Consider the following 24,328-nt stretch of genomic DNA (forward strand, 5'->3'; position numbering starts at 1 on the left):
TACTGTAAAAGGCTACATGTACATGAGACATATCTTTTGCTATTAAATCCATCCCAAAAGGGCCTTTTCCAAATAGCCTATATTTGCCATTTGCCTGTCTCATAAATAGCAAAAACACACTCAGTGTTGCAAATGCCCTTTTTAGGATGGTTTACTACCCACAAACTGAGCCTGTGTCAATGGAGGATAAAGGCTGAATTGACATGTGTGGCTTTGTTTGCACTTAAGGCCGCACCCAAACCTGCATTGGTCAAACCATGTGGCTTTGTGCAATGTTTGTGATCAATTGTTGCCAAAAACACACAAAGTATTGCAAATGCCCTTTTTGGAGCCGTTTCTACTGACCACAAACTGAGCCTGTGTGAATGGAAAAAATAAAATGTTTATGCAGAATGTTGGACAAAACACATAGTGTCAACATGCGGCTATTGTAGTTGGCTTTTGCTCTTAACCAACCACACTGTTGGTGGCGTATGGTAAGTTACTGTGAGGCCATTTTTTAAAATTTTTTTCTTTATTTTGTGGTTGTGGTTTTTACCGATGTCTGTGTCAGTTAAAGCTGCAAGGGTTCTTTGCAATATCTCTGATCTTTCTCTTCTTCCACCAGGTTCCTGGACACTGGGAATTCTTTTGCTTCAACACATTTGGATTTCTGGCTTGGCAGCTCTACCATCTGTGGAATTGTCAGGGAGACCTGTGATGTCATTTGGTAGTGTCTGGTGCCTTTTGTGATGGCTCCGCCCTCTTTTCAAGATTGGATGGACTTCACTGGAGGATTTCTGGATGCTGCACAGTTTCCAAACTGCATCGGGGCACTGGATGGGAAACATATTTGCGTCAGAAAGCCACCAAACTCAGGGTTTCGATATTTTAACTATAAACAGTTCTTTTCGGTGTTGCTGTTGGCAGTAGTTGATAGTAAGGGTGGCTTCACATGAGCATGTTACATGGGTGCGCACATAGGTGAGCGCCTATGTACATGCAAAAACACACGAGTATGAATGTCCGTGTATTGCCTTTAATGGAGCCGTGGCTGTTGCCGGCATCTCCATTGAAGTCAATGGTCTGCCGACACTCCTGAATTGTTTTTCAGGGAAGCGCTTTACATATAAGCCCTTTCCTGAAAAACAATAATTTTAGTGTTAAAAAAAAAACGTACTTGTCCGCCGATGCCATGTCCCCGCGGGGATGAAGAACACATCTGCCGCATGTGGCAGATGATTCCTTCATCCCCGCGAGGAAAAAGAATTCCCTACTGCACCTGCCATATCTGGGACAGATGCAGGAAAGGAATTCTTCACTCATCCGGGGAATAAAGAGTTCCTTTCCATAGCAGTCACAGATGACAGCTGCAGAAGGGGATCCAGCTGCCGGCATCCCGTAATTCTTTTTCAGGGGTGGGCTTTGAATATAAGCCATTCTCTGAAAAACAAGAGCAAATGGTTATTAAAATAAAAAAAAAGAATACTCATCTTTCTTCAGCTGCCAGGGCTCAGCCGCGTCCAGCCACTTATTGAATGACAACTGAGAGCTGCCTCTGATTGGTCACAGTGCTCAGCCAATCAGCGGAAGCCCATTAAGTATGTGGGAAATTTAAATCCCCGCCTGCTGAATACCACTGAGAGCAGTGCAGGGAGAACAGCTGGCTGGATGTGGCTGAGCCCCGGCAGCTGAAGAAAGGTGAGTTTGTTTTTTTTTTTATTTTATTTTAATACACCATTTTTTCTTGTTTTTTCAGGGAAGAGCTTATATTTAAAGCCCTTCCCTGAAAAAGAATTACAGAATGCTGGCAGCTGGATCCCCTACTGTAGCTGTCATCTGTGACAGCTGTGGTAAGGAATTCTTTATTCCCCACAGGGATGACGAATTCCTTTGCTACATCTGTCACAGATGTGGCAGGTGCAGCAGGGAATTCTTTTTTCTCATGGGGATGAGGGAAACATCTGCCGCATGCAGCAGATGTGTTCTTCATCCCAGCGGGGACATGGCAGCGGTGGACAGGTAAGTTTTATTTTTTTTACACTAAAATTATTGTTTTTCAGGAAAGAGCTTATATGTAAAGCTCTTCCCAGAAAAACTATTCAGGGGTGCCGACAGACCATTGTCTTCAATGGAGCCGCTGGCAGCAGCCGCGGCTCCATTGAAGACAATGCCTGCATTTCCCGTGGTGCACGCATGTCCTATCTTTACAGGCACTTACCTGTACAAGACGGACATGTGCACACACCATAGGGAATGCATTGGTTTAAATAGAAGTGTGTGTGAAGCCACCTTAGCTATCAATTTCTGCTGGTTGATATTGGGGCCTTTGGGAGCACTAGCAGTGCTCGCACTTTCAGGGCTTCCAGAATGGGTCGGCAGCTGATGGCTAAGCAGCTCTCTGTGTCGGTCCTCCGGAACCTTCCTGGTTTATCAGGGCCAGATGCCACATTTGCCCTTGTGGAGGATGAGAGATTTGACCTAGCTACTCATGTTATGCATCCCTTTTCTTGCAAGGGCATACGTAGCAGGAGGCAGGTGCTTAATTACTGCCTCACTTGTGTCCAATATTATGTGGAGTGTGCATTTGGGATACTTGCCAGCAGATGGAGAGTTTTCCTAAGTAATATTCAGCTGGCACTGGACAACATATGTGCAGTAGTTTGCACCTGCGTGGTTCTCCATAATTTTTGTTGGCAGAAAAATGCTGTTTGGAATGCGGTGGAGGCTAAGCGAACTACCTACAGTAAGCTGGGGAGGAGCCTGTACTGTATGGTAGGCTAGCAGGTTCTGCTCTCCAAGTCAGGAATATCTCTGTGGACTACTTCCTGACGCCTCAGGGAGCGGTTCTGAGGCAGTTGGACCATGTGCATGGAGGCAGATAAGCTGGTCTTTCCAGATAGTATGTTTTTTGTTGTTGTTTTTTTAAGCTGGCTGTGCCCTTTTTTTTCTTAGTTATCTACTTAATGGCACCTGTTTAAAGTTAGGTATTCGCAAAACAACAAGGATCCTTGATACGGGTTGCAACCTTGTACTAAATTGGCCACTTCCCACTCGATTACAGAACTGTGCAACGTCATTGGAACTTTTTAAAGTTTTGTCCACAGGAGCAGAAGGTGACCAATGAAGTAAACAAATAGCTCATTTATGTGCCTCTCACATGGATGATCTGCAAAGTGGCTGGCCTCTGGGTCATCCCATCTATGTGTGTTTTGGGGCCCTCTTTCATTTGTTGTGTGCATTGTTGGCCAGTGCAAAAATTGGAGTGCTGCTCTATACATGCACCCACAATAAAGTTAGCTTACATGGTATATGGGTGTAGCTTATTTTCCCAAAGTTCCAATGTGTAGAAGTTGTGACATCGAATAAAAGGCAGAAAGTTATGTTGATAAATGCATGAGCAGCAGTAGCTCATATTCCAGAACCAGACAGCTCTCCTCTCAAGCCATGTTAGCCGGCCTACAGATTTAACAAGGGCATATATGTGTGAGGTGGCTGATTGGGTTGAGACATAGCTAGGCTTGATCAAAATTTTGTCAGACACCTCTCAAAGGCTAGTGACTAACAAGGTGGTGCAAAGCTGTTTGGTGTTGCAATAGTTGTTATCTTGTGAAATTGTTTTCCCATACAACTGTGTAACTAAACCCAGTTTGTATTGCCATACTCTTTTGCCAATCAACGCTAACAGCCTTCCCTTGCCCAAACATATTGTGTTGTGCCTAATGTACAGAGTTAAATTAATTTAAAAAATGTATAAAAATTTAGTTTTGGGGATTTTTTTCAGATAAAATCTTAAATATTTTTAAAACATATGTAAACAAAATAAATAATGTTACAACCTCGGAAGGAAACACAGCTACTAAGTGCAGAGAAAGAACCAGCTGGAAATGATGGCAAGGCAGGGCCCTATCTACACCTCAACCGCCACAAGTCATGAATGCATGGAAAGATCCATGGACGATGGTGTCAATTGTGTGAACCTGGGGACCTGGGTGGAGCGACTTCTCTTCTGTCATCGTGAAGTTATGCCATCAAGGCCACTCTGCAGGGCAGAGATATACAGATGGAATTGATGGATTTCCTGAAAGTACCAGGCCACCCTTTCATGCGCACATATTTCCCAGTCCAGTCCACCCAAAGGCATTAGCTAAAGCTTGGCAAGTTTGGTGCATTAAGAACACAAGTAGCTTTGGTGGTGTGACACACCCAGGATAATGAATCCCTTGACATTCTTGGTTGCGCATTTTGAGGCTAATTGCCTTGTCTTAGAACACTATGTCAAGGTAATGTTGTATTTATTTGAGGTAGAAAAGAAAGTACCATTTAAATATGGACAGTTTCCTATACCTAGATGTAAAATATGGCAAGCATTTGGCGTCCTGGAAGGACTGCTTGGGGAAACCAATAGCTTCAGGGCAAGCTTACAAGATTATAAAAGGCAGGTGACCCTAGCTCTAGCCCTGCAAGTTGACAAGCCATTCCTTCTACACTTCTCTGATGGTTTGGAACTATCCTATAGGCCAATCGGCAGATCTCAAGGGTGGCACAATCTGCAAATGACCAGGTGTCTACATCATTCGTTCATCCTCTGGTGGATATACTACAGGAGTGTTTCCAGCTTTGCACACTCTTTCCACATGGGCAATTTTTAGGGCCATGGTCACAGGGTGGAATGGTTAAAAAAGGGGTGCTTCCACCTCCACCACAGGCTGGGGGGACCTCAAAGGAGCCACACCCACAGGGAAAGCCTCCAGCTCTGACAAGAATATTGTCGGGGGCTCTTCTGCTGCAGAGGAGACAAGGCCAGAGTTTTAGAAAGAATTCCTAATACATCAAACAAGAACAGGCAACATTTTGTGGGAACTTTAAAACATACCGGGAAGCTCCTCCATACAGTTTTGTCGTGGAGGTGTAGCCTGCCATGCACCCTTCAACCGGAGGGGCCGGCCTTGGTTCAGCCCTGTGACGGCATGCCTCTTCTGTAGGAACATAAAGAACAAAAGGCAATTGTCAATATTCGCTAGAGAGTTTTCTGCTGGTAATAACAGGTTTAAGGCTTGCTGAAATAACAGTCACATCTAGGGACCCAGATTAGCAGAAGGGCATTTTTTTTTTTTTAAATCACAATTCATAAAGCTTTTTTTTTTAAAATGTAACTCACGCTGTCAAAAAAACTAGGATATCCTAATTTTTAACACTGTGGTTCCTCACAAGGCCAGCACAAGCTACATGACTAATGTGGGTGATCTGCAGAACAACGATTCTCCCGCTGGATCTTGTGTAAGAGAGTCGGGTCCTTTAATTTGAGATCGCTCCACCTCTTTTGCAGTTGCTCTGCACAGTCCTGTACTTTCATGCCATTACCCGAGTGATCTTTTGGAGGATCCTTTGTTTGTGGCTGTTGGGGTGTAGGCATGGCCCATGCTTGACATCATAGTCTAGCTGGTCCATCATCTGGACTAGCGGCCATATTTCCCGCCATACCAGAGGTGATGTGCAGCCAGGCATATTGTTTTTTGGTAATTTTTTAAATCCAAAATTGTGATTTGGTTTCACTTTTCAGCTTAACATGCATTCAGGGGACGCACGTCAGTGAGCAGGTTCAGCATGCACATATGATGCGAGACGCACAGTTGATTCCTCCTCTTGTATTTGGCTCACACTCTCTCTTCATTACTCAGCCAAAGGCAAAGACCGCTTGTGGCGCATGTGCAGACGGACAAGTGATCTTTTTTGCAGACGCATTTTTTTTTCTGTGAAGTTAAAAAAGGTTCATGCAGATAATGCCAGCAGTTCTAAACCACGGTCACCACACCCTTGTTAAAATAATACACCATGTGGGGAAGACAAGTGCTTGCACGCTGCTCAATACACACAGTTGGTAACCCTCAATGTAGCTACAGTGCCTTTGCAATCAATATAAGAGATTGGTTAAGCCATAACAAAGATCACTGGCCGTTGCCTACATGATTCAAAATGATAATATTATACAAAGAAAAAGCTGATTGGCCAGCATTTGTAATTATAAACTTAAAGGCGACGCCTGGGCGATCCTGGTTGCTATTGTTGTACTGCTTGCCCTGCCCTGGGCGGGAGGCCACACTGCCTCCCAGCTGTCCCTAAGGCCCGTGGAGAGGGGGACAGTGGCTGGTACTTTGAGCCAACTACTTGCATACAGGACCATCCGAGTGCACGTACCAGGAGAGCCAAATACAGCCACACAGACAACATTGAAAACACTTTTGCAAACAAAGAGGTGATTTGTGGATCTAATTATATTGCATCAGCACAAATGTAGTGTGAACATGGCAAAACAGCTTATCCCCAAAAAACACACCAATTTGCACGCTGTGCAGTGGGACTGAAAGTTTACCAGTGCCCCCTGTATGCCATTCGGCACACCTCCTCTCGCAACTGTGCCTTCTGTCTGCGGTTTTTATAGGAACTGCAGAGCATGTCCCAAAGAGCAGGCTTGTTCTCCACTGCCCCGATATGTGCTTTTTATCCACTTTGTTATATAAATGCGATGGATTCTCACAGAGAAAGCCTCAGAAGCCAAAGCTCCAAGTATAGGTGTCTGGCTTAATTAACTCATGCTAAATTAAAGGTTTTTATAGGTGTAACAGCTGTGGCAGAGAAGAACGATGTTCTCCCATTGAATTAGGAAGCAACAGAGCAGATAGAGAAGGTGCTAGAGACTGGGGGGCGGGGAGGTAGGAAAGGGTTAAGAGGTGGGGGAAGCAACCAGGGAGGTAGGAGGGGTTTTAGTGATAGGAAGGAGAGAGAGGAAGGAGAGAGAGGAAGGGGGGGAGTTTCAGCCCACGAGCAGGAAAAGAAGAGTGAAGATGTCCTGGGACACACGTGCACAAAGAAGGGAAATGGAGCAGCTAATTCGCCAAATCAAGGAGATAGCGGCCAGTCAGGGCCCCCAGGGGCTAATGCAGATGGCCGCGGAATTTGGATCCTCATCGGCAGTGGAAGGTGGGACAGAAGGGGACCCACCAGAGATGTCCAGCAGCATGGAGCCCTGCGAAGAAACGGCAGTCCGAAAGCGGCGAGAGCGAGCAGAAGTGGAGTGGTGCGGTAGAGTAGGGCCGAAGGTACCAGCCTAGGCGCGCTCGGGAGCGGCGCAGAAGAGGACACAGCAGCGGGACTTCCACTAACCGAAACCGGAGGGACAGCGTCCCGGATGGGTAAGTCCAGCGCGCGCAGGGGGGGGGGGGAATTCCCGTGGCAGAGCAAGAGCAGGAGAGTCGCGGTGGGCCCCAAGCGACACCTTCGGCGGGTGGAAGGATCCGCGAGCTGGAAGTAGTTCCGGCACCGGGCCGGTTTTAAACTTGGAAAGCAGCGGGGGCTACGGGAGCGAGTCAATCGGCCAATCAGCCCAGAAGATGGCAGCGAGGAGGAAAGGGGCCACGGTATCAAAAGGGCAAGAAGGGGAGCACGCAAAGGGGTTGGAGCAGCGGCTAGCGGCAGAATCGGCAGGAAGGGGGGCAGGGGGACAGCGCGGGAAGCGTCAGTAGCGCAGCATCAGGCCCACATATGGCGTCAAGCCTTTTACCAGGGGACAATGTTACCCTGGCTGCTGCGGCCGCCAGGAGGCAGGACAGGGAGCGCCCATTAGGCAGTAGGGTGAGCAGAGCGCAGGGTGGGGGGGTGGAAGGGAGGGCGCAGCAGCAAGTCGCGCGTTGCTTTCTGGCAAGGGGGTTTATGGGGCAGGTAGCAATAAGGCTCAGGCTCGCGGGGAGCGCGGGCTATCTGGCGGCGCGCTAGGTGCCAGGCTGGGTGGGAGCACTGGTGAACAGGCAAGCTCGTCGTCGCCGGCGTCGAAGGAAGAAAGTGTTGGCAGTAGGAGGCCCCCTTTATCAGGGTCACGAGGGTGGTCAAAGGTGGTGCGAAGCGTAGCAGCCGGGTGGCGGAGGCCTGGGCTTCGTGGTCTACTTTATTTTTGTCACTGGCTTCTTCCGCAGACGATAGGCGAGTCGCCCGTAGCATCAGGCAAAGAGAGGCAGTCGTGGCCTTCGGGGGTTCGAGCGCAGGAACCCAAGGCGCCGTGGTGTCGCCCATACTAGGGCCCCGGAACGACACGCGGTCCAGAGTCACAGTTTTCATCAAGCGGTACCACCTGGCCCCGTTTTTTCCTTGGCTGGGCCGGAGGTCAACAGAGCGGGTGAGTCCTCTTTTGGTAAAGTGTGGAGCGATTCATCGTCCGGTGGGGTTAATGATTTTATGGTAGCACTCAAGGCGCTGGTGAATCAGTTTGATCAAGAAAAAGGACTACCAGTGTCCTATGCTCATCCAGGGTGTCGGGGCTCGCCTGAGGTCGGTGTTTTTGCTCACGTACCCGGTAGCTTGCCTACAGGGGCGAGCGGGAGGGGCGAGGAGCCTGGTAATGATGGTTTAAGGTTTGCGGATTCTTTGCTTTGCGGAGTCGCCCCTTTCGGAGTGGGCCTGGCGGATTATATGGTTGAGAAAATAAGGAACGGATGGTACGTGGATATTTGGTCTTTGTTATCAGTGGAGCATGTTTCAGTGGACAAGGAACGCTTCTCAGAACGGGGTGTGGATAAAAAACCTAAAATAGTTAAAACTTTTAGCAACTGGTTACAGGCGTTTTTGACATTAGCACACGTGGTGTGCCAACAGCACCCGCAGAAGGGTCCGGAGCTGTTTGTGTACATAAACACTATTCATAGCGCTTACAAGCTACATGGCGGTTCGGCATGGTGGCGCTATGCTGAGGATTTTCAACGTTGCATTTCAGGCATAAAGAATATAAGTTGGGCAACGAAGGCAACTGACGTCTGGATTCAATTAATCCTGGCGCAGAATGGGCTGCCTCTGATTGGTCCCAGCCTTCAGCCAATCAGAGGCAGCATTCACTCACCCATTCATGAATTCATGAATGGGTGAGTGAGTGCTGCCTCTGATTGGCTGAGCACGGTGATCAATCAGAGGCAGCTCTCAGCTACTGAATAACAGCTGAGAACTGCCTCTGATTGGTCACTGCGATTTTTTACACATTTTTGGATGGTTTTCTGGGAAGGGCTTATAGTTGAAGCCCTTCCCCGAAAATTACTACAGCGCTTGCCGGCAGCCCATTGCTTTCAATGGAGCCGGCTGTATTGCCGGCTCCATTGAATTCAATGGGAGAACATCGTTCTCCTCTGCCATAGCTGTGGCACAGGATAGCGGGCAGCGCTCTTTTTGAGCGTAAAACGATCGTGTGACCGAGTTCTTTGGGCTGATAAATGCTGCTAGCAGCATTTTTTTCAGCTGTGACGCTGGCTTCGGTAACATGATTTTTGTGCTTATCAGTTTTGCGCACAAAAAAATTGCGCGAAAAAATGCCCATGTGCCTAAGCCCTAAAGGTTTTGCATATCCAAATGATTATGACATTATTTTTTCGCCACATGTTGTACTTCATTTAGGTGGTCAAAATATAGCGATATAATTTGTGTATATTTATTAAAAGTGCCAAAATTGGGAACATTTTGAAAAAAAATTTTTTTTTCACATTTATAACTGCAATATCTCAAATATGTGCAAACACTGTATATACATTTTTTATATTTTTTTTTATTTGTCTACTTTATTCTGGATGCACATTTGAATTTTTTTTTAATAACCATTTAGGAGATGTACAAATTTAACATTAAAGGGGTTGTCCCGAGGCAGCAAGTGGGTCTATACACTTCTGTATGGCCATAATAATGCACTTTGTAATGTACATTGTGCATTAATTATGAGCCATACAGAAGTTATAAAAAGTTTTATACTTACCTGCTCCGTTGCTAGCGTCCTCGTCTCCATGGTGCCGACTAATTTTCGCCCTCCGATGGCCAAATTAGCCGCGCTTGCGCAGTCCGGGTCTTCTTCTTTTCTGAATGGGGCTCCGTGTAGCTCCGTGTAGCTCCGCCCCGTCACGTGCCGATTCCAGCCAATCAGGAGGCTGGAATCGGCAATGGACCGCACAGAAGCCCTGCGGTCCATGGAGACAGAGGATCCCGGCGGCCATCTTCAGCAGGTGAGTATGAAGACGCCGGACCGCCGGGATTCAGGTAAGCGCTGTGCGGGTGGTTTTTTTAACCCCTGCATCGGGATTGTCTCGCGCCGAACGGGGGGGGGGGGGGGGGGGGTTTAAAAAAAAAAAAAACCCGTTTCGGCGCGGGACAACCCCTTTAATTATCAACATTTTGAGGAACATTTTGTTTTCTTACACCAAGCCAAGATTACAAAGGCTCATAGGTGTAAGAATGATAGATACTACCACAAATGACCCTATTTTAAAAACTACACCCCTTAATATAGTCACTGAGGGGTGTCATAAGTATTTTGACCCCACAGTTTTTTTTTCATAAATTAATGCCATTTAGAGGAGAAAATTAAATTTGATATTTTTGCAAATATGTAATTTTTTTTTTAATCAATGTTTTATTGGTCATACAGATAATAGAAAGTGCAGCAGTGAAATATATGCTTCAAACAGTACATTTCTATCTTGAATAAATATTAATATTGTACAATTCCTGAAGGCATATAGTTTTTGACAGTTAACAGACCATGTTTATTTTGTCAAAAAAAAGAAAAACGAATAAAAAATAAATGAAAGTAAGAAAGACTGATTACTGAACCGAGATCGAAACGAGGTCGAGGGAGGGGGGGGGGGGGCGGGGCGAGGATGGGTAAGGAATAGAGATGAGCGAACGTACTCGGATAAGCACTACTCGTCCGAGTAATGTGCTTTATCCGAGTACCTCCCCGCTCGTCCTGAAAGATTCAGGACGCGCTGCGGAGCGGGGAGCTGCAGGGGAGAGCGGGGAGGAACGGAGGGGAGATCTTTCTCTCCTTCTCTCCCGCCCGCTCTCCCCTGCTCCCCGCTGCGACTCACCTGTCAGCAGCGGAGTGCCCCGAATCTTTCAGGACGAGCGGCGAGATACTCGGATAAAGCACATTACTCGGACGAGTAGTGCTTATCCAAGTACGTTCACTCATCTCTAGTGAGGAAGGGTGAAGGAATGGAGGGGGGGGGGGGGACAGGTGGGGAAGGGGTAGTCTGGGGGGTGGGGAAGAGAACATCAAGAGCAAAAGATAAGATATTTTACTCTTACAACTGTATTTATGTCTACTTGGAGAGTCCCCAGAGGGGAAAAAAGAGGCAACCATGGATTCCACATCTCATTATACCTAGAGATTGTGTTGTTCCGTAGGGCTATTATCTTTTCGAACATGCCATGTTACGAGATCAGGTGAGAAAGCTCTAGGTTATTGGGTATTGTTTCTGATTTTCACTTTTTAGCAATTAAGAAATTAGCCGAGTAGGATATGTCCTATTAGTTTTTTCATTGGGAATTGAATCTTGCCAGGATCTAGCAGTAATATGGCAGTTTTTGGGTTAAATGGGAGATGGACCCCCGAAAGTTTGTAGATGAGGCTATAGACTTCTTTCCAGAAGATAAAATTGGGCATGACCAGAATATGTGCATCAAGGATCCACGGCCGCCACAATTTCTCCAGCATTGATCGCTCGTAGATAGACCTCCTTTATTTAACAGAGTTGGTGTGAGATACCAACGTGTCAATGTTTTTAGGTGGGTTTCAGTCAGATTTGCTCCCTGGGAAGCTTGCCTAGCCCAACTAAACGCCTTAAGCCATTGGTCTATTGTTATATCTTGGCCTATATCTCTTTCCCAATTTAGCAAGTGGCATTTTTCGAGGGTCTTAACAGGCCCGTGAAACTATCATAGAAAGATCTGGTGGACATTTTGATATGTGTGTTGTTGAGTATGGTATGGGCTAATTTTGGAATCTTGATATGTTGAAAATTTTGTACGCATAGAAGAGAGCATATTTGCATGTGTTTATATAGGTCGGTGTTAGTTAAGTGGTATTTAAGCATTAGAGAATGGAAGGGAATGGGACGTTGTGAGGCGCAAGTGTCTGAAATTTATCTAATCCCTTTGTCTGACCAGGAATTCAGTTGGAGATCAGGTATAAAGTACTCTAAAGTTTTTATCGGTATATATATAGCGGTTGAAGTGTGCTTTTTTCAGCAGATTGGATTAAATCGCTCCAAGCCTCCATTGTAGCACTCATAGGTGGAGAGAGTTTAGGGACCTTTAAACACTTTGAAAGTGCGGTGGAATGTGCAGCTATGGCCGAGGCGTACAGAAGGAGTTTGAGAGGTTTTTGTTTGTTAAATTCTAATTCGATTGAGGGCCAGCTCAAGTTTGAGTTTCCTCGTGTACAGGAAAGCAATTGGCTTAATATGGTTGATTTACGGTAGGATTCCAGATTTGGGAGGCCTAAACCACCTTGGGGTCTACTTAGTGAAAGAATAGATAACGCTATTCTAGGTTTTTTGTTTTGCCAAATGTAGTTAGATAGTTGTCTTTGGAATCCCGTAATAGTTAGCTTAGGGATTTTTATAGGGAGGGTTCGAAAGAAGTGGAGAATTTTTGGTAGTATTATCATTTTATATAAAATCACTCAGCCTACCCATGAGGTAGAGCGGAGGTTGAAAGAGTCTAGTTCTTTTTAAATCTCGGTGAGGAGTGGGGGGAAATTGACTGATATTAGATCGGAGGAAGGGAAGCATAGGTTTATTCCCAAATATGGAATATTTTTGTTTTGCCATTGAAATGGGAATTCTTTTATAATTTCTTGATTAAGTTCTTTTGGAATGTAGAGGCCTAGAATTTGTGATTTGGTTATTTTTAACCCCTTAAGGACCAGGTTGTTTTGTACCTTAAGGACCAGACAGTTTTTAGGGATTTTACCCATGTGGCGGTTTTACTGCTCCATTTTTTTCCTTTAGCTACCAAAATTTTTTTTTTGCTGCGTTTTTTTTCCCGTGACATATAGAGCTATTTTTTTAATATCTTTTTCACTAACTTTTTTTTCAGTTTTCAGTTTTATTGGGGGTAAAATGCTAAAAAAAAAAAAAGATTTTTTTAACATTTATAGTTTTTTTAAAATTATTTTTATATTTACAATAAAATAAAGTATGGGGATGAGGTCCTCTATTTATTTCAGACATTTTGATATATAGTATGTATGGTTTTGGTTTACAGGGCGCATACGGCGACGGTTTTTGTTGGCGTCTGCTTTGTGTTATTCTCTTTCTTTTGTACGTATTGTTGTTTTATTCTGTTGTTTTGTTTTACTTATTTATGTAATTGTGTTTTTTACTATCTATGTCCCCCATGACATCATATAAGACCTCTGGGGGACATTCACTTTTTTTTTTTTTTAACTTTATTTGACACTTTCCACTATAGCTGGGGCGTCCATAGAAGCCCTAATTATAGGGGAAAGCAACCCCTGTGGTGACATTAGTCACCTGCAGAGCTGCCAGGGTCTAAGTCTGACCCTCCAGCTCTGCATAGCAGGGAATCCCTTGAGGTCACATGACCCCCCGAGGCTCCCGTACTGAAAGTAAATGTTACTTTCACTTTCTCCATACAGTGCTCATTGAGCACTGTATATCGGGGAAGCAGAAGGCAGGAAGGGTTAAATACCCCTCCTGCCTTCTGCACCGGGTTATCAGCTGTCACTAACAGCTGATAACCCGTACCTGATTGCAGAGGCAGGAGGCTTAGAGCACCGCCGTATTTTTACTATCGGTGGTCCTCTAAGCCCAGGACCAGCCGCCGTATATATACAGTGGCTGGTCCTTAATGGGTTAATTTGTAGAAAGACGATTCAGCAAATCTGGACAGAATGTGGTAGGTTGTTCTGAGGGAACCAATTGAATTTGTAAGTGTAATTAAGATATCATCGGCGAATAGGCTGATTTTATGATGCCGCAGTCCAGCGTTTATACCATGTATATCTGGATTGTTCCTGATATGTTCAGCCAGGGGTTTCATGACCAGTGTAAATAATAGGTGAGATAAAGAACAACCTTGGAGAGTGCCGTTGGTTATGGAAAAGGGTTTAGATAGTGAACCCTCGACTAAGACTTTTGCTAATGGGGATATATATAATGCATGTATTGCTTTAAAAATATTACCGCAGAAACCGAATTTATTTAGGGTAGAGAGGGCAAATTTCCAGTGCAGACGATCAAAAGCTTTTTCGGCATCAAGGGCAACTAGAATTGATGGGGAATGTGTATATTCAGTTTTGTGTATGAGATTTAGAATTCTTCTTGTCCCATCTGAGGCTTGTCTCCCTTTTGTGAAGCCCACCTGATCTGAGTGAACGATTTCGGGTAAGATCTTTAGAAGTCTAAGAGCTATGATTTTTGCATATATTTTTATGCTGCAATTTAAAAGAGAAATGGACCTGAAGATTGATGGTGAAATGGGGTCCTTACCTGGCTTCGGAATTGTTATGATTGTGGCCTCTAGCATCTCTGGGGGAAAGAAGCTTTGTTCAATGCCTTGATTAAAGGCCAAGGACATATGTGAAGCTACATCGGCGGAGAAGAGTTTATAATAGTCATTTGAAAATCCATCTGGTCCTGGGGCTTTGTGGGGTTTTAAAGTTTTAATAGTGTCTACGATTTCTTTGGGTGATATTGGAGTATTAAGGAAGTCAAGCTGGGTTTTTGATAGGGACGGAAGTTTCATTCTTTCAGGAAATTTTCTATTATTTGAGGTGAAGGTTGGGGCGTTTTTATATCGTCTTTTAAGTTGTAGAGTTTGTTGTAGTATTGGCGGAAGGTTTCCGTGATTTGTTCAGGATGAAAAAGTGTCCTAGTTATAGGGGTCTATGACATAGGGAATTGACGCTCTTTGTATTTTCTTTTTCACTAGTTTAGCCATCATTCGTGATGGTTTGTTGTTAGATAGTAGAAGGTTGATTTTGAGGATCTCATTTCCCTGTCATAACTCTGGAACAACGATCCGCGCCACCATATTGTATTTTTGCAATGTATTAACTCACCTGGTGCATAGCGGGGTTCCCGTGAAAGTACAGGGACACCCTGCCTGCACCTGTGGTCCGAGTTCGCTTGTAGTATTAATGAGATCCCCAGATATCCTTCGGGATGAAGGAGAGCAGCAGGAAGAAAAAATGCCCCAGAAGGAGAGAACTCCAAAGGGTAAAGGAACCAAGGTTTAAAAATTGCGGACTGCAATACATAGGACACACCACTAAAACACTGAGCTCAAGACTAAATCAACATAGATTCAACATAACAACAGGTTACTCTAAACACAGCGTTTCACGTCATTTCACAGAGAAACATAGTAAAAATCCAAGAGACATCAAAATAACTCCATTAGAATAAATCCGTACACTTTCTTTTGCCGAGCTCAGAGCACAAGAAATGTTCTAGATTTTTAGAATGAACACGTTGTCTCCTTCTGGTCTTAACGAGGGTTTAGAGAAAATATGATGTATTATTTTTTTAGAAAATTATTATATATTAATATTTATTGTGGTTTTTAAGTTTAAAAAAAATATTTTTGGGGGTCTTACATTTTATATTATATATTAATTGATAAATTGTAGTTTATTTGTGATTAGAGTTTGTTCTGCATATAGGTTATTTTTAAAATCTTTAAAAGTAACATAGTCCCATCGATAAATACATTTTGATTATGTATTAATAATTAAGTTATATATTATATGTTTCAAATCTAAGTGATGAACACAAGAGCATATGTAGTGCTATATAGAAGGTGAAACGTCTGGGAATCAGAAACTGAGTTCTTCCTTGCGGAGATCGGAGTCCATTGAGCATGCGCTAGCTGAGAGATACGCTGTTTGCTTAATCTCCCAGACAGCTACGCAAAGTAAGTCCAGGTTTGACGTACGCATGCACCGTAAAAGCACTATGTGACAGGCTACGAGACGCCTTGAGATTACGTCAGAGCGACACGATATGGCGGCGCACGTTACAAGCTCGGGACCTCCACCTCCATAAGGTAAAGACACACTATTTAAAGGAAGAATCTTATATGTATGTTATGCTTGAAAAGGGCGTTTTTAAAACGCCAAAACGCGTTGCATGATTACTGCTACAAGATAGTTTCACTTATATGCAATTCGGCTTTATTTTATCCTGAATAAATTTATCCTGTACAAGACTGTCTGACATGACAGCTGATTTGTCTAAATAGGAAGATCTACAGTAGGAGTGCGGAAGAAATCTTTTTTATTTTTAAACCTTGATTTCCCTGTCATAGTTGTCTAGTAATTTATTTCTGAGTTTGTGTTTTAAAGTAAAGAGGTGATTATGTAGAGTTTTAGAAGAAGACTCACGCATTTGGCTTTCTGTTTGTTTTATTTGTGCTAGGATATAGTTGAGTTGGGTGTTTTTTTCTTTTTTATACTGGGCACTGTTTTTAATAAGAATTCCTCTAATAAATGCCTTATGAGCATTCCAAATAGTAATTGGAGATATCTCTGGGGTAGCATTATTTTTTAAATAGTTTTTTAGGTCAGATGTAATTGTGTTATAGTATTTGGGGAGCTTCGTGAGAAACACATTATTTCTCCAAGATTTGACAAACGTTATGGAGATTAATGCGGGGGCATGGTCGGACCATGTTATTGATCCCAATCGGGCATTTCTGATCAGGGAGAGGGCTTTTTTATTTACTAAAATAAGGTCTATTCGTGCGAAGGATTTATATCTTGCTGAATAGAAGGAATACTCTTTGGCGGAGGCGTTTAGGCACCTAAAGATATCATAAAGAGCTTCTTTGTGAATCCATGGTGACAGAGGCAAATCAAGCGTTTTGTCTGGTACAGTGTTGAAATCACCACAAATAATGAGGGTACCCATCTAATGCCTCCTGATCTTTCTCATAAGTTTGTTTAAAAAGCGTATAGGAGCATTGTTGGGTGTGTATAGGTTGACGAGAGTGAAAGGTTTTGAATTTAGTGAGCCCGACAGTATAAGATATCTGCCTTCAACGTCTGAAATTTGGGAGATAATTTCAACTTGTATGGAGTCTCTGAATGCTATCAGAGTTTCAGCTCATTTTTGAGATGAGCATGCTAAAAAATTTTTGGGAAATTTTTTATGTGAAATGTTGGAGCAGGCTGAAGTCACGAGATGGGTCTCCTGTGCACATATAATATCTGCACCTACAGCGATAGCTTCCTTCCACAGTGCAGATCTCTTAAAGGTTGAATTGAGAGCATTAACATTCATAGAGAGTATTTTAATAGCCATCATTATGGGGTCTTAAGAGAAGAGAATAGTAAGAATAAGATATGTGAGGTTGCGAGGTTTCCAAGTAGACCGAAAGTGTGAACTTCAAAGAATAACAGACAAAAAGAAACTTCTAAAGCATATTAGAATATACTTTGTATACAATGTTTGTAGAATTTTTGAATATTAGAAATTGTTATTATTTTTGTTACAACAATGTGGTAAGATCACTATAACCTTAAATTGTATAATGAAAAAGGGAAAGATGAATGTTAGATTGACACAGGCATTAAGCCTGGGCAACAGAAGGGAGGGAGCGAAAAAGTTCACCTGGAGAGGAGCTCTCCGGAACCACCTAGAGATGTCTTGTAGGAAGACTTCTCCTATTAAGTCGGTCATTTGTTGAATATTTCTTGGTCTTGATCATGTGATTTCTTCGGCGAGGGTTGTTGGCGTTGAGGTAATGGTAGGTTTATACCCCACTTTTTGAGTAGTTGTGCAGCTTCTTCTGGTTTAACAATTACGTGGGTATAGTTGTCCTTTCTGATCAAGATTTTTGTGGGGAAACCCCATCAGTAATGGGGTATTTGCTTGACGTAGAGCTAAAGTGACTGAGAATAATTTTTTCCTCTCTAACATGGTGGCTTTAGACAGGTCTGTGAAGAGACGTATATCCTCATATGGGGCTGGTAGCTGGATATATTTTCTGGCAGACACCATTAAAGCTTCTTTTGTTTGAAAAAAGTGAATTCTTGTGATAATATCCCTTGGTATGGCGTCGGCGATAAACCTGGGCTTGGGAAGCCTGTGGGCTCTGTCTATGATTAAATCTTGTGGAGTAGCTTCAGGTAGCAAGGTGACCATTAGGTGATTGATGTATTCTGGGATTTCAGCCGTTGTAATAGATTTAGGCACCCCGCGAATTTTAATGTTATTTCTTCTATTCCTATCCTCCATATTAGCAAGTTTTGATTTAAGTTGGTCTACTTCGTCAGCTAGCTCATAGTGCGCATCAATCAGGGCATTATGTGATTGTGAGAATTCCCCTAATTTGTGTTCGGTGTGGGAAATTTTTGCGACAAAATCTTCGATTGTTCAGTGATGCGTTCAAAGATTTAAAGTTAGACTGTAAAGAGTCGCTTAGCGAAATCACCATGTCTTTAATGAAAGATTCTGATGCAGGTTGTGTTGAGGAAGGTAGAGAAGATATGTAATCTTTCAAGGAATAAGCATGGGTTTCAGGGATATCCTTGAATTCTGTTCTGGGGCGCTGCTTAAGAGGACTTATTGAAGGGGAGATGTCTGGTGACCCCTGTAGAGGAGAAGCCGGCGCCATATTGTGTCTCTTTTCCCCTGTTTTATATTGTGCTGAAAGGGCTGCGAGCTCACTCACCATTCTGTGTGATGAGCGCTCCGGTGGGGATGCATCTGATGCCGCTGGAGGTGTTGAGCTTTTGCCTCTGCTCTCTGTGATTGAGGCGGAAGAGGCTGGAGCTGTCACTGCAGGAGCGCGCCGGGCCGACGGCGCCGTGAAAAAGGCATCTAGCCGCTTCGGCTGTGGCCACGGAGCTCTTCGTCGGGACATCCTGGAGATAGGAGAAGCTCAGCGGGTGTAGACTCGGGAGAGGAGACTTCTCTAAAGGCTTTGTAGTCACTTCTAGGAAGGTTCTCTAGCGGAGCTCTGGATTTACGCCGCCATCTTAGAGCACCCCCTTCAGGCCCCCCCCCCCCCCCCCGCAAATATGTAATTTTAAAGGCATATTGTTTTCTATAGTGCACATGAAAATTAGGGTTTTCACCCCAATATGCATACCCCTGTTTTTCCTGTGTTGAGAAACATACCTGTTAGGGTCCCAATCTTTTGTCTGTATGAATAACAGGGCCCAAACTGCAAGGAGTAGCCAGAGGCTTTCAGAACAGGCATTTTGCTTTAAGACATTTTCGGCCCCATTGGACATTGGTAGAGCCCTTGAGCTGCCAAAACGATAGCGAACTCCCACAAATGACCCCATTTTTGAAAACTAGACCCCTTATCAAATTCATTTTGGGGTATGCTGCATATTTCGACCCCACAGTTTTTGAATGAATCTAAGCAAAGCAAAAAGGAAACAATTATGATTTTCCTTTTTTTTGGCAATTGTGTCATTTTAAAAGCAGTTTTTTTTTGTACAGCACACACATGAATGAAGACTTTCACCCCAAATGAATACCTCTGTTTGTCTTGTGTTCAAAAACATACCCGTTATGGCCCTAATTTTATGTTTGTATGCATAAACTTTAAATAATCTTGGCAATCCTTGGCTTTTGCGCATGCGTCTGCCTCTCTGCTAACACGCGCAGAATACGAGGTAAGGTCCACAGAAAAAAACGTGAGCCTTAGGTACAGAATTTTATCTCCCCTCATGGATACGATTCGTGAGGAGAAATTAAACTTAAACTTTTTAAACTTTTTTTTGCTTTACATGATCACCATTATCTATTGGATAATGGCGATCATGTGACCGGGAACCACTTACAGCAGTTCCAGGCGTATGGTGTTTCTGGGCTCCTGGTCATCTGCAAAAGTGTATGACTTTTTTTGTCTGGCACGCATGCGCAGAAGGTTGCATCAGGTCCTGGAGGGACCAGAATGTTGAGAGACCTCACAGAGGATTGGGTTGAGTACTTTCAGCTCCCCTCATGGATCCAATACATGAGGGATGCTGAGACTTTACCTTAATTTGAGCTTTTTAAAGTTTTCTGTGATCACTGTTATCCATTGCATAATGGCAATAACGGGCCCGGGGACCGGTCACCGCAATCCCCGATGACATCTCCAGCCTCTCGGCTACCTCCGGCAGCCAACAGCATGGAGCTGTCACACCCATGGCCCCTGTGGCTTTAATCCTCAGGGCGATCGTGTTTTTACAGCCCTCAGGATTAAAGCCCACAAAGATAGGATGTAAAAAAGAAATAGGGTGGTCACTAAGGGGTTGAAAATATCACAGGCAGCCTTTTGTAAAGCAGGGCAGCTCGGGGCCTTGTGAAGGGCCCCAGTGCTGTCATGGCCATCTATTTTTTAAACACTGTCTGTGTTTATGCTGGCTTCACAAAGGCAATATTGCCGTGAGAAATTTGCTGCGATATCGCAGCTTTGTACATGTGACTTTATTGCATCGTTAAAGCGATTTTTCTGGCAAAAAATTGCACCTCCCATCACAAGCAAATGCATTTTTCATGTGCGATTTGGATGCAGAAGATAGTGGATCATGGTGTAGTTAAAAATTAAAATCGCAGCTCAGCTCCCTCGTATCTTCTTTACAATAGCTCACCTGAGCTTCTCTCCTTTTCTATTCTTGGTAGAAGAGCAGTGAGGAGTCTGCTATATTTCGTGACACCAAATTCATTTGCTGATCATGTCTTCCCAATCTTCCCTTCTTCTTTTGAACTCGCTTATTCAAGGCAATTTGTGGAGCGCCGTAGTGCCCTCTATGATGCTCCATGAATGTCCACACGAATGTGGGTACACCCGATTTTGGAGCAGCATCCGATGAAAGGGCATTTCCTGGCTATAAGCGGACCTGTGTAAGTACCCAGAGAAGTTCCTTGCATTCACACGCCTTATGTCGGCCTCCTTTGATTTGCTACTCAATAATGTCCGCCAGGAGCTGATCTTTCAGGGCTCCAACATGTGGAGCTACATTTGTGCAGAGCACTGACTTCTGGTTACCGTAAGGTATGTGTCAGAAATTCACAGTCGGCTGTTCACTGATGGTTTGCGTGATGCAATGCCTTAGCAGCCCCTGTAATGGGTACCTTTCTGCTTCTGGTCTCCTGTTCATGGTCCATATGGAGTTGCTAAACTATGCCTAGCTGATATGACTATATTGCTCAATCTGTCCTATTTTATGCCAGTTTATGCGGCCCGCTCCGCATTTTTTGGATAGCATTGTTTTGGGTATTTTGTCGTCTTCTTTAAGGGGAAAACTTTTCGGGGTTGTCATAGGAAGTTTCTTGTGTGTTTGCTTGGAAGTGTTTATCACTAGAGAGCCAAACAGGTCATTTTGACCTTTATATTTCTGTAGTGTAGTGGGTGAGGCCTCGTTCAGTGGGGCTTAGGCTGCTACCGTTGACCCCATTGAAAGCAATGGGTTGCAGGCAATCCTTGAAGTGATTTTTGGAGAAGGGCTTTAAATGTAAGCCCTTCCCTTAAAATAATCCCTAGCTTGTGTAAAAACATAAAAAATATATACTTACCTCTCCAGTACTGTTGGGGCTTAGCATGTGTAGCCGCTTGGCTCCACTGCAGTATACTGAAGTTCTTTCAGCAGGCGGGATTTAAAATCCCTGCCTCCTGAAAGGGCTATGCCTGATTGCCTGAGCGGTGTGACCAATCACAGGCACCGCTCAGCTGTCATTCAGTAAATGGCTGAGCGCTGCCTGTGATTGGCTGAGTACTCAGCCAATCAGACACAGCCCTTTCAGGAGGAAGGGATTTTAAATCCCTACCTGCTGAAAGAGGATCGGTACAGTGCCGGCGAGCCAAGTGGCTAGACGCGACAAGCTCCACCTGCAGCGGAGAGGTGAGTATATATTTTTTTTATTCTTCTACACAAGCTAGGGATGATTTTTAGTGAAGGGCTTATATTTAAAGCCCTTCCCCGAAAAGCACTGCAGTGGTTGCCTGCATCACATTGCTGCCGGCGGCCCCATTGAAAGCAATGGGAGAATATTGCGATCCTCTGCCACAGCTGTCACAGGGGATTCTTTACTCCCCACAGGGAGTCCCCTTGTCATTGAACACTCCCTGCAGGGAGTCCCCTTGTTGCTAATATCCGGTACATGGATGTCCTATCTTTTGCAGGTGCATGAATTTGACTGCCTGCAAAAGATGGACATGTGAACACACCACTGGGAACCATTAGTTCTAATAGACGTGTTTAAACACCGTAGTAATCACAGTACAAGGCTACCATTGATTTCATTGGGGCCTTACAGACCTGCGCTCCATCTCATCATTTGCTAACACCGCGATTTTCAAGTACTGTCTGCTCTATCTTACCACGATTAATGCACCTCAACACACATTACAATTATAGGGGTACCGTCAGGGGTCGCAACGGCGACAGGGCCCCTGCGCTTGAGGGGGCCCAGAGGCCGTTCTCCACCATATATAGGTACAGTTTCAGTTCGCACTGTCGGTGGCTGCGTGATTAGCATGAGCCAGAGATGAGAGTAGGAGTAGGGAGGAGGAAGGATTCGGAGAGAGGAGAAGGGGAAGAGGAGGGGGGATGGAGAAAGGAGCAGAGAGGACACAGACTCACGGCACAGTGTGGCATCGAGTGGAGCAGGGATGATGATGTAATCACCCTGCTGCTTCCCTCCTGCTGACACTGTATACAGCTGCTCTCCTCACCAGAGAAGTAGTCTAGGCCAAATTATTTAACCACTTAAAGGGTTGCTGGCAAATAACAAAAGAAAAATGCACATTGGGGAAAAACCAATGCATGCCTCAGCCTTTTAAAATTTGGAGCAAATATGGGCTACTGTAAGGGTTTGATGTGGATGTGCCGCTCTGCCTCGCCCAGCACATGCTTTTGTGGGGGGTTTAGAGGCTTTCCTTAACAGGCTATTGCCTAAAGGCCTGGCCACAGAAAACTGGGAACATGGGCCCCTAACGCAACTGGAAAAAGTCCCTAGCCCCAAATCCTTAAACCATGTTGACTCTGCAAACAAAACCATAGACCACGCTGCCTCACAAAATTATATCCTGTTTTGGAGACACAAAGTTTTTGCCCATTGCTAATTATGGCCCTAAATTATATTTGTTAAATAAAAAAAACAAAAACTCATAAATGAAAGCAAGGAAACAACCAATTCAAATGTCAACCAAGTAAAATTTATTTTGACAGAATAGGTGCCTGAAATGCCTTGTTGAGCAGCAGGGGATGGAGACTCCTGAAATGCCCATGAAGGCCCTGCAAAATCCCTAGGGGAGCCTTGTTGGGCAGCAGGGAAGTGAGACACCTGAAATGTCTGTGAAGGGCCTGCAAGATCTGTAATGAAACCTTCTTGGCCAGCAGGGGCCTAAAAATGACCTTGCGGGCCAACAGGGGTCAGAGATTGGACAGGGGCCCTTGGTTTTGCATTCGGCACTACATCAGTGTATCAGTGGGAACTGAGCCCTGTGTTGGAGGTGCTGCCCCAGCGGGAGGGCCTTTGGAGGGCTTTGGAAGCATAGCTGTATCTTCCCTCCTTGGCACCTGGGCCTGTTCTCCAGACCTGATGAAGGAATTGGATACTCCCAAACTGAAGACAACTATGGGGGAATACACATCCACTACTGAAGCATCAGCAGAATAGAGCTCAAGTCTAATTTTACCTGCAGCAACCATCGGATCTTGCACCCAGCACTCATAGGCCCGCCTCTGGCGGTGTATTATCCTGCCACTGAGATACCACAAGTCAAGAAACTAAAATACATCCAACGCTGGTTCTGGCTAAAGTGTGGCATCTAAAAGCATCTCAACGGCCACCCTCACTATACCCTCCATGCTCCTGGGGAGCTGTCATAACGGGGTGCGAGCGCCCAGCAGAAAAATCTGCCCAATCCCCATGCGTCCAGATTTCCAAGTAGTCCAACACTCAAATCTGTACCTGAATGCTGGGTAAAGGAGCATTGGACAACCCTCGTAGGGTTAACCGAGGGGGAGCCCAAGTCGGAGCCCTGCAACTGATTTCCGAGTGATCCCGCTGAGGCGGCCTCTTTCACAAAAGGCACTGCTGATCATGACTAGACAGATGCAAGCCCACAGATGTGGATGATGCCATCTCCAGTTCCTCCTCCTCTTCATCCTCTTTCCCAGTATTGCTATGTCTCCTAAAGGCAGGAAAGGGAAGCAAAAAAAACAAAAAAACAATGCGTTTCTGCATACCAGCCAAAATTCCAAGTCAAACTTAAGCCCCATTTACACTGATAGATGATCACGCAAAAGTCACTCAAACGATAGTTTGAGGGACACATTTGAGTGATGATCTTTGTATACTTTATAATAGCTAAGTAGCTACTATAGAGCTATGCAAGCAGTGCCGGACACTGCTGCTATTTCTTGGCGAACAATACATCTGTTCTGCTTAAGCAAACAGCTGTATTGTTCTCCGCGCTTACTGCTAGTGTCCCCGCTGTGAATTGACAGCTGGACACAGGCAGAGAGAATCATATCAGCGCAGCTTGCTGTGATAGCCTGCTCCGCTGA

At 44.6% G+C, this 24,328-nt stretch overlaps 1 long non-coding RNA gene across 1 annotated transcript in view; it reads right to left on the reverse strand.

Annotated features, from left to right (window-relative positions):
- Nucleotides 1-362: 362 nt before the first annotated feature.
- Nucleotides 363-24,328, reverse strand: part of LOC136611524 (uncharacterized) — a 123,163-nt gene continuing 99,197 nt past the window's right edge. The window contains exons 2-3 of the long non-coding RNA XR_010790286.1: nucleotides 4,856-4,958; nucleotides 363-815 (exon numbers count right to left, since the gene is read on the reverse strand). This is a non-coding gene — a long non-coding RNA (uncharacterized lncRNA). The remainder of the gene's footprint in view (nucleotides 816-4,855; nucleotides 4,959-24,328) is intronic.

The sequence above is a fragment of the Eleutherodactylus coqui genome, chromosome 2 (assembly GCF_035609145.1).
Source record: "Eleutherodactylus coqui strain aEleCoq1 chromosome 2, aEleCoq1.hap1, whole genome shotgun sequence".
Lineage (NCBI taxonomy): Eukaryota > Metazoa > Chordata > Amphibia > Anura > Eleutherodactylidae > Eleutherodactylus > Eleutherodactylus coqui.